The sequence below is a fragment of the Colobus angolensis genome, unplaced genomic scaffold (assembly GCF_000951035.1).
Source record: "Colobus angolensis palliatus isolate OR3802 unplaced genomic scaffold, Cang.pa_1.0 Scaffold5, whole genome shotgun sequence".
NCBI lineage: Eukaryota > Metazoa > Chordata > Mammalia > Primates > Cercopithecidae > Colobus > Colobus angolensis.
Window position 1 is genome coordinate 24,534,693 of NW_012118487.1, and position 9,156 is coordinate 24,543,848.

Below are 9,156 nucleotides of genomic sequence, written 5' to 3' on the forward strand. Positions count from 1 at the left end.
TCATCTTTATTAGTTTTCCATCTTTATTATCATTAAGATGGAGACAAATGCTGTGACAATTACATTGCAATTTAATCTACACCTGCCTATGCAGAGATAGATGTAAATAGACATTATGCTACATTCCTGGGGCATAGGCCACTATGCTTGAGAGAAAGAGAAAGCGGTTGTGATCAGTGAAACTCGCCTCCAAAAGTATGAGATGAAAATGTCAATTTAGGGACTTGGCATGTATACCACTTACCCTTTCTGAGCCTCATTTTCCTCTCCAACAAAAGGAGATAATTTGGTCTCCACTGCATCTCTCCCAGGATGGTTGTCAAGAATAAATTACACAATGTGAACAGTTCAGAGCTACTCTTATAAAAGACCCCTTGCAGTCTTATTACATAGCCAACTGGAGACTAACTAAGGGAACTGAACTCACATCCCCCAAATTACATGTAGGCAAAACGAGTCCAAAAATTTAAACATTCCTATATCCTCTCTTTTGTCTTTATATAGATGAAGTCCTAGTAAGTGATAGACTGAGGATGAAAATCCAATGGCCATACCTCCCCATATTTGGAGACATGGTGAAAAATCAAAATTAGCTTGAATTCTGTTAACTTCCTCTCTTCTCCATTTCCTTCTGTTTTGTTGATTCTCTCTCTCTCTTCTTTTTTTTTTCTAATGCTATAGATGAAATTCCCACAGGTCAGGTTTATTTCATCAGTTTATATAAACTATCTAAATCATATGAAAACCTTTTCTTAAAATAAATACTCTTCTGTTTGCACTCTTGAAAATGCTTAGACAACCCAATGAGTGTCTATCACATGTGGGGAAAGCTCTCTCATGCAGGAGGAGGCCACAAGCAAGGACACAAGAGACAGGAGAGTGGCTCCTCCTGGGTCTGCCACTCACTAATGACTCACACTCATTCTCTGAAGCCCATGTCCCTCATCTGTAAACGATCGGTTGTACTGAACTATTTCCAGTGTCTTTCATTTCTAAGATTTTGCAATCATATTTATTTAAAGAATAGTAGTTAAGAGTGTGGGTTCTTGAGCCCATTGCCTGGGCTTAAATCCCAGTTCTCCCACTTACCATCTGTGTAACCTTGGGTGAATGACTTAACTTTACATTTCTCTACCATCTCATTTGAAAAAGAAATGTACAAATGATTGTCTCTACCTCATAAGGTAATATGAATATTAAATGAGGCAATACATATGTAATGACTAGGATGGTGCCTGGCACTTAAAGGGCTCAACATGCATTTAATTATATTGCACGTAAAACAGCTATCCTTTATTGCCTACTCATTAGGTGCCAGGCATGTGCTAATCTCTGCATTCTCACTTCTTTCATTCTTCGTAATAACTATTTGAAGTTGATTTTGATTTTCTTGATAAGGAAAATAAGGTTCAGAGAGCTCAAAAGCCCCAAATCACAAAAACTAGTAAATTGTGGAGCAACATTTCCACTATAGATTTGGCTGACATCAAACCACTGTCTTTAAAATTTACATAGCCATAAAATATGGATTATTGAAAATTCTAAGAAATGGCTAGACATAACGTACTCTAATCTTCAGAATTACAGGACTATTTGAAGACAGTACACCTTGAACTCCTGAGTTTGTTATCATTATTATGTTCACCTGTTTTTTTAGTGTCTCTTTTTGGCAAGCTTTCTATTCCTCATGGTCTGGTCATTTGTTTTGTTTTCACTTCCATTTCTCTAAAACAATCTGAATCCTATACCCAATACTCTCTTTCAGCATTTTCCCCAGGACACATACAGGTGAAGTACACGGTTTGTGTATCTTTATAGTAACCAGGCAGTCCAGATGTCAGTAATTTCCAAGTTAAATTTTTATCTGCCAGCAGGGTAATTTCTTTACTGTTCTCTTTTGCTAACCTGGAGAAGGGAGATAAACAGGAAAACAAAGTGATCCTGACTCAGTGGAAAGGAAAAGAAGAAAAGGGACAGACTGGGACCAAACCAGGGGACGTCTGGGATGGGGAAGGTGGGGAGGTGACACTAAAACGTTGAAGTCCAGCCTGTGACTCAGACGCCTAAAGCCTGGTGAAGAAGTTGGACATGGAATAGAAGGCAGTGACCCCAGGAGCGCAAGGAGAAGAGCTGTTTGTGGAAGTTCCTGAAGAGTGAGCTGCTGTCAGTGAGTGAGCAGATGATGAACATTTTCTCAGGTGGCCCTTCTGAATTAGTCAGAGTTACAAAGACATATCAAGGCTTTTGCAGTAAGGGCAACACTTTAAATGTCCTCACAGAAGCTTATCAGATGCTTAAGGACTTATCATTAATAACCATAAAATTAAGTTCTATTTCCTGAGTATACATAGGCTGAGAGATACGACAGTTGGCTCAGTTTTGGGAAATGAAGCAAAGAGGTACAGTCATTGAATGTGGCTAACAAGAATCTTGTCTAGAGTCATAAAAGCGACATGAAACAGGCTAATGGATCCGACTTCATTTGCGAAATCAAATACGAATTAGTCCAGCTAGGCTGTCCTTGACAAAATGGTTGAGGCAGACAAAATATGACTTCGGAACCCCACGGTACACTTCCAGCTCTTTTTCTCCCTTGCCTGGCAAGCAAGCTACCCTCCAGACCGCTCTTCTCTCACCACCCTTCTCTCCTATTGACAGCTAGTTGCCCAGAAAATCCCCTCTGAAGCGTCAGCTGGAGCGTGGTTATGCCTTCGTCTTTCCTCTGGAAGTGCTCACATTTCAGCAGCGGCTCCTAAGCAAGGAGTCAAGGGGGCTTTAAGACGTGGGTGTCTAATGGTGGGTTTTCAGGGCGTGGTGGAGGAGTTATCAGGGAGTGACAGGCTTTTCTGCCCCCCTTAGAGCTCAGCACATGGGGAACGACTTACTTTGTTGTCTTTATTAGGCAGCCTGCATGCCAACTGTCCTCTGGAGCAGGGGCGCCCGGTTGGAATCCCTACAGCTTTCAATACTGCTTCCTAAAATGGGGACTTTTAAAATCTATTGTAAGTGGTAACAATCAAATTCTCTCTCTTTCTTTCTGTTTCTCTCATTTATTTGTTTTCAATGGAAAGGTTGAGACAGAAATGTTGAGGAAAAAAAATACATCCTCACAGAGCCCTGCAGCAACAGTATCAGTGTCGTTTCAAACTGGACAGATCACTAGGGTTACAAAACAACCCATCGTTGTTAGTAACCTTAGACTTGATCACTCTTTCCCCCAAATGCTTAACCTCCCTTCACCTAGTTTCAGGGTAAAGCAAAATAATTTTAGAATAGGTGAAACGTGGATCCTGTAAAGGTTTATCTAAAGCATGGTCTCAGTCCTCTCAAAAGTTAGCTTACATCTTTGGCCAACTACTTTCCACATTTCTTTCTCTCCACAGCAGGATGTATATTTAAAATAACATTTATTTACAAAACTGTATCTTAGCAACAGTGGCACAGCACAAGAGTGTGTTATCTAAAGCAAACCAATTCTGGTCATAAACTACATAAGCAAAGCAGCCAAATGTGATTGGTAGGGCTTTCCTGAGATACCATGAGCCAGAGGTGTCACATAAGATTAAAGCTATATTTTTCAGACTTGAGATGATTCATCATTCATGTTTAACTCAAGGGATGGGCAACATGTTTATTCATAATTATCGAAGCATAAAATTTTAGAACTGAAAGGGATATTGGAGGCTCCTTAGCCTAGTCCTGTGATATTATAAGGGAGTTAAAAAAAAAAAAAAAGCAAAATAAAAGAAAGGATAACTTGCTACCTCAAAACAACAGGTGTTTAGTGGCAGAGCTAGTGTGAGAAATCAGGTTTCTTGACTTTAGTCCAGTTACTCTAGTAATTTGTGCATGAAAACACCGATCTAATCTTTATTCCACATGGACCTATTTAAATTCCCACATAAAATGAATGCATTGTTCTCTGAATGTACTGTTTCAACATGTGTGAATATAAATTTGACAAAGCTTTTATTTTTGTACAAGAGATAGATGATATTTTCAATTTGCATAACTCACAACCTACTAATATTACCTTTGCAGAGATCATTGAAACTGAGAATTACACACTAGACTAAAATCTAAGTGACTGTTTGTGATCTATGACAAATCTATTTTTTGTGTATGTCCAAATTAAGGGAGATTCATCTAGTTCAGCGAGGTGTTGTTAAAAGTGCTGCTTTTAGAGTCGGACAGCATCAGTTTGAATCCCAGCTCTAGTTTCTAACTACTAATGCTTCCTTGATGCCAGTACTTTCAACTAAAAAATTAAGATACATTTATATGTACAGGGCTACGGGCTAATTAAATGAGATAATTTATGTAAAATGCTTTAACAGTTCTTGGCAAAGAGCTCTTATGTAAACGTTAACTCTTTTCATTTGTAATAGGAGGTCACTGAGAGAACACCAAGGGTAAGTTCTAACCATATCTTTCTTCTTTTGGTCTGAGAACCTATATTCAAATTCCAAACATCAAGCTCTACTGTGAAGGATACTCCAGTGGCCGTCTCACAAATCATGCCATCCACTAATACTTGATATTTTCTAATCTGGGTCACATCCTAGATCTGGTCAGCCTGTAACATTTGCATTGTTTATAATTATAAAGCCTCCATTAGAGTATCATAAATATTTTTAAAGCATCTTTACCCTTAATACTTAACTACTTAGAAAGAAGGCGCAAATAAGAGCCAAATAAGGTTGACAACAGCTCTTAAGAAACAGAACTCATCAGTGCAGGAGGCAAAGCAGGAATCCAGGTCTCCTTCATCCCAGACCGTGGGTTTTACAAAATAAACTGTGCTTTCAAATCAAAACAAGTGTTTCCAATTTCCTTCTTTTCCTCACCCCAAATGATCTTGCAGAGTGTTGTGCTTCTGGTTAGAATGCCTCAACATCCCACAATTGCTGTTTCCTTACGGTATGAACAGACTATCTTTTTGTGTGTTTGTTTGCTTGCCTGTTTGTTTTTGTTTTGCGCCCAGGCTGGAGTGCAGTGGAGTGATCTCAGCTCACTGCAAGCTCCGCCTCCCGGGTTCACGCCATTCTCCTGCCTCAGTCTCCTGAGTAGCTGGAACTGCAGACGCTGGCCACCACGCCCAGCCTATTTTTGAACAAAGACTATCTTAAAAAATGTCACCCAGCATTTTTGCTAAAAATGATTTTCTGAACCTCATCCTAGACCTACTGAATGAGAATTTTTCAGAATTGGGCATTTTAACAAGCTTTAGTTCATTCTTATACCCACTAAAGAGATGCACCAGCCAGCAGGATCAAGTCCCATTGCTTAGCTTCAAATACAAGGCCCTCCATGTTTGGATACATCTTCATACTTATCCAAGCTGCAATTCCCACCACTGATCTTCTGCACATTCAGTAGGTCTGACCTTACCGATGTTTACATTCCTCAGTCCTTTGCACTCATTCTTCTGTCTGGAAAATCTCTCATTCTCCACTCATCTCCACCTACTCATTAAACTGTAATCACTGGTGAAACTAGATTAGGCTGCTCCTACTTTTCCCAGCCTTTCCTCTATCTCTAGAAGCAAAATCGATTACATCTGCAACTTCTCCCAGGAGCATATATATTGATCAGTCTGTTTGCACCCTGTGCCCTCAGTTTTTAGATACAAGGGAACCAATAAACATTTGAAGAAAGAATAATAAGATGCATAGGGATGTGATAGCTGTCATGATGGTACTTCTGCAAATCACTTAGTTGTGATCACATACAGATTACTTGACTATGGAGTGCCATCATTTCCAGATGACGCCATTGTTGCCAAAATATAAAACTATTATCTATAATATTCATGGTGATATGCATTAGAAATGTGTTTTCAAAACAAATAAGAACCTTCCTTTTAGTCAATATCTGCACCAATTGGAACAATATCAAAAGTTTTTCTTTCTTCTTATTCTCTCGCTGTCTTTTCAAAAATGTCTTTCTGGGTCAGTGCTGCCTCCAAGGATTAGAGACTTACCTCCAACATGAACAATCAGCTTTCGTGGTTTTACTAACATTATACACTGATGAGAAGATTTCGAAGTGCTGTCTTTTATCACAGTCTTCCTTTTTTTTTTTCTTTTGTTCGTAACAGAGCAGATAATTGTTTGCTGACCAGTTTTATTTGAGTTTTCAATTCAGTTCCTCAGGAATTTGATATTGATGTTGTAGTTGCTGCACTTTTTAGGTGACTGTCTAGGAAATTCCACTGCAGATGAGCTGTGGAAAGGTGTTTTAGCAGAGACTGGTGCTGGAAGAAAAGGAAAAGGCAACAGAACTAAAAAGAAGAGAAGAAAGGATTTGAACAGGGGTCAGATCATTAGTGAAGGGCCTTATGGTTTCTGTAGCCTGGTCTGAATGTCCCTCTTATTAAAAATAGAGCAGTACAGATCATCGCCCCCAAAAGTAAGGAAGAACAGAAGGAGGAGGCCAACATGACCCAGCAGAGAGAAGAATGGGACTGGAAGAGGAAGATGAAAATTAATGAGAGCAAGGATGCAGTGGAAACTTGTGGGGAGGCATCGGTCTTAGCCCCCTGACCCTGGTCCCAACACAGAAAAATACGATATTCATGATGCCAGGATACTTGAGGTAGGAAATGTTTTCAATAGGACAGCAAAAGAGGGAAGAAAGAGATTGGTAGGTGTCCTGGATGCTGTGGGGAATGGACAAGGAGCTTCAAGTTTTGCTGTAGGGAAAGCCACTAAATGGATAGATGCTTTCAGAAAAACAAAGAATAGAGCAATTCACTATTTGCGTTATGTAGAACGAGATGAAGACCATACAGTATTCCATGATATTTCATTAAGATTTAAAAGGAGACATATCAAGATGAAGAAACAACCCAGAGGTTATGATGTCTGCTGCCACAGGGCCATCATCACCATATGCCAGTGAGCTGGCATCAAAGACATGTATGCCAAGGTCTCTGGGCCCATCAGTATGCTCCCCCTCACCTGGGGCCTCTTCCACGGGCTCTTAGGAAACCCATCAACAGCTGGCAGGTAAGAAGGGCTTCCACAGTGTGGAATTCCCAGAGGAATGTGGCCCTCTGCCTATCATGGTTGCCTTCCCAGGGGGACCTTGAAAAAGGAACCAGGTGATGAGGTTCCACATACAAAACTGGACTTGGAAGAAGTGAATGCTCTACAGGGAATGTAGCAGCTCTGTGCGGTCGGGTTTCTAGAGAGCGACCATGTAACCTCTCTGACCTTGTGCAGCCAGTGCCTGGTGTTGCCCAGCACCTAGGAGAGACTCAGCCCCTCATACCCCAGAATGTCACCTGGTTTTTTGTTTGTTTGAGTAAAGTTTAACCTCTAAACTATTTATAAATAAATAATTATGGCTTTAAAGAAATCAATCCTTTATTTTACTACCACATAATGGTTGCTAAAACAATTTATTACCAACACGCCTTTGTTGAGTACAGATATAGAGCAAAGGTGATAAATAAAATCAGATCCTGAGAAAACATCCTTGAGTTAGACAAGCGTGAAAATGACCTTAGGTATTGACAAAGACCAGTAATTTGTTACTTTTGTAAGATTTGATTTTTCATAATATAATACAGACAGAATTAAATAAATATTATAATAGAAATGCAAACTAAGCTTTAGGAACACTTTGGGGATAGCAATAATGCTGACTTGGGAATTTAGAGAGGACTACAAGGAGGAAGAACCATTTGAGTTGATGTTTAAATAAGAATATGAAAATATAAGAAAATGGAAATAATGGGACGTGGTTAAAGTTTAGGAATTTTATTTTGGAGGCCATACTTTGCCAGTTGATGTAATCTGGCTCTGTGCCCCCACCCAAATCTCATCTTGAATTGTAATCCCCACGTGTTGGGAGAGGGACCTCATGGGAGGTAACTGAATCATGAGGGCAGTTTCTCCATACTATTCTTGTGATAATGAGTAAGTTCTCCTGAGAGCTGACGGTTTTATAAGGGGCTTCCCCTTCGCTCAGCTCTCATTTTTCTCCTTCCTGCTGCCATGTGAAGTATGTTTGCTTCCTCTTCCGCCATGATTGTAAGTTTCCCGAGGCTTCCCAGCCCTGCTGAACTGAGTCAATTAAACCTTTTTCTTTATAAATTATCCAGTCTCATGCAGTTCTTTATAGCAACATGAGAATGAACTAATACACCAGTATTGTTCTATTTTGTTAAATGCTGGAGATTGGTTTATAGGATAAGATCACCTGAGAGGCCGGGCGAGGTGGCTCATGCCTGTAATCCCAGCATTTTGGGAGGCCAAGGCAGGCGGATCGCCTGCGGTCAGGAGTTCAAGACCAGCCTGGCCAACATGGTGAAACCCTGTCTCTACTAAAAATACAAACATTAGCCGGGTGTGGTGGCAGGCACCTGTTATCCCAGCTTCTTGGGAGGCCGAGACAGGAGAATTGCTTGAACCCAGGAGATGGAGGCTGCAGTGAGCCGAGATTGTACCACTGCACTCCAGCCTGGGCGACAGAGTGAGACTCTTTTAAAAAAAAAAAAAATCGCCTTAGAATGGCCTGCAATATTTGTACTGGAAATTGACTACTCTATTTATAACTTTCCACAGAGTAGCAGATGCTCTGATGAGGGTACACTGATGAATATCACAAAATACGGATCTAAAAGTGATCAGTGTAGAAGGTGTTGTTTCCCCATTTTCTTTAAAAACAAAGAAAAAAAATCAACATTTATTTTCTCCAGGGTAAAAAGCTATTATTGACTAGACAGTAAATAAAAACAAATGTGCGTGTCTTTTACCTTTTCACTGCTTTATATTTTAATCAAGAAATAATCCTGAAGATTGGAATTGCTGCCCTGTGGGAACAAGGGTTTCCTGGACAGCCAGCAACTTTTCCTCCACACAGCACAGACTCTGAAATCATCCGTTGTCAGCACCATTGCTCTTTGCAGCTGTGCTCCCTCTCCCTGTTTAGCATGCCTGCTGTTTCCCACACGGCTGAATCAGCAAGTCCCAGACTCTGCCTGCTCCAGCTAGCACTGTTCTTCACCAGTTACCAACTACTGTTGCTTCAGGTGGTTTTTTTTTTTTTGCTCCTTTGGTATAATTAAACTCCAACAGTCACCCAAGTATTTCTAGTGTTTGTGAATTAGCTTTATTAGTTTTAGAAATGAGAATCTAGAGGAATTCT

The 9,156-nt window shown here is 40.2% G+C and overlaps 1 pseudogene; it reads left to right on the forward strand.

Annotated features, from left to right (window-relative positions):
* Nucleotides 1-7,167, forward strand: part of LOC105524518 — a 39,584-nt pseudogene extending 32,417 nt beyond the window's left edge.
* The last annotated feature ends 1,989 nt before the right edge of the window (nt 7,168-9,156 follow it).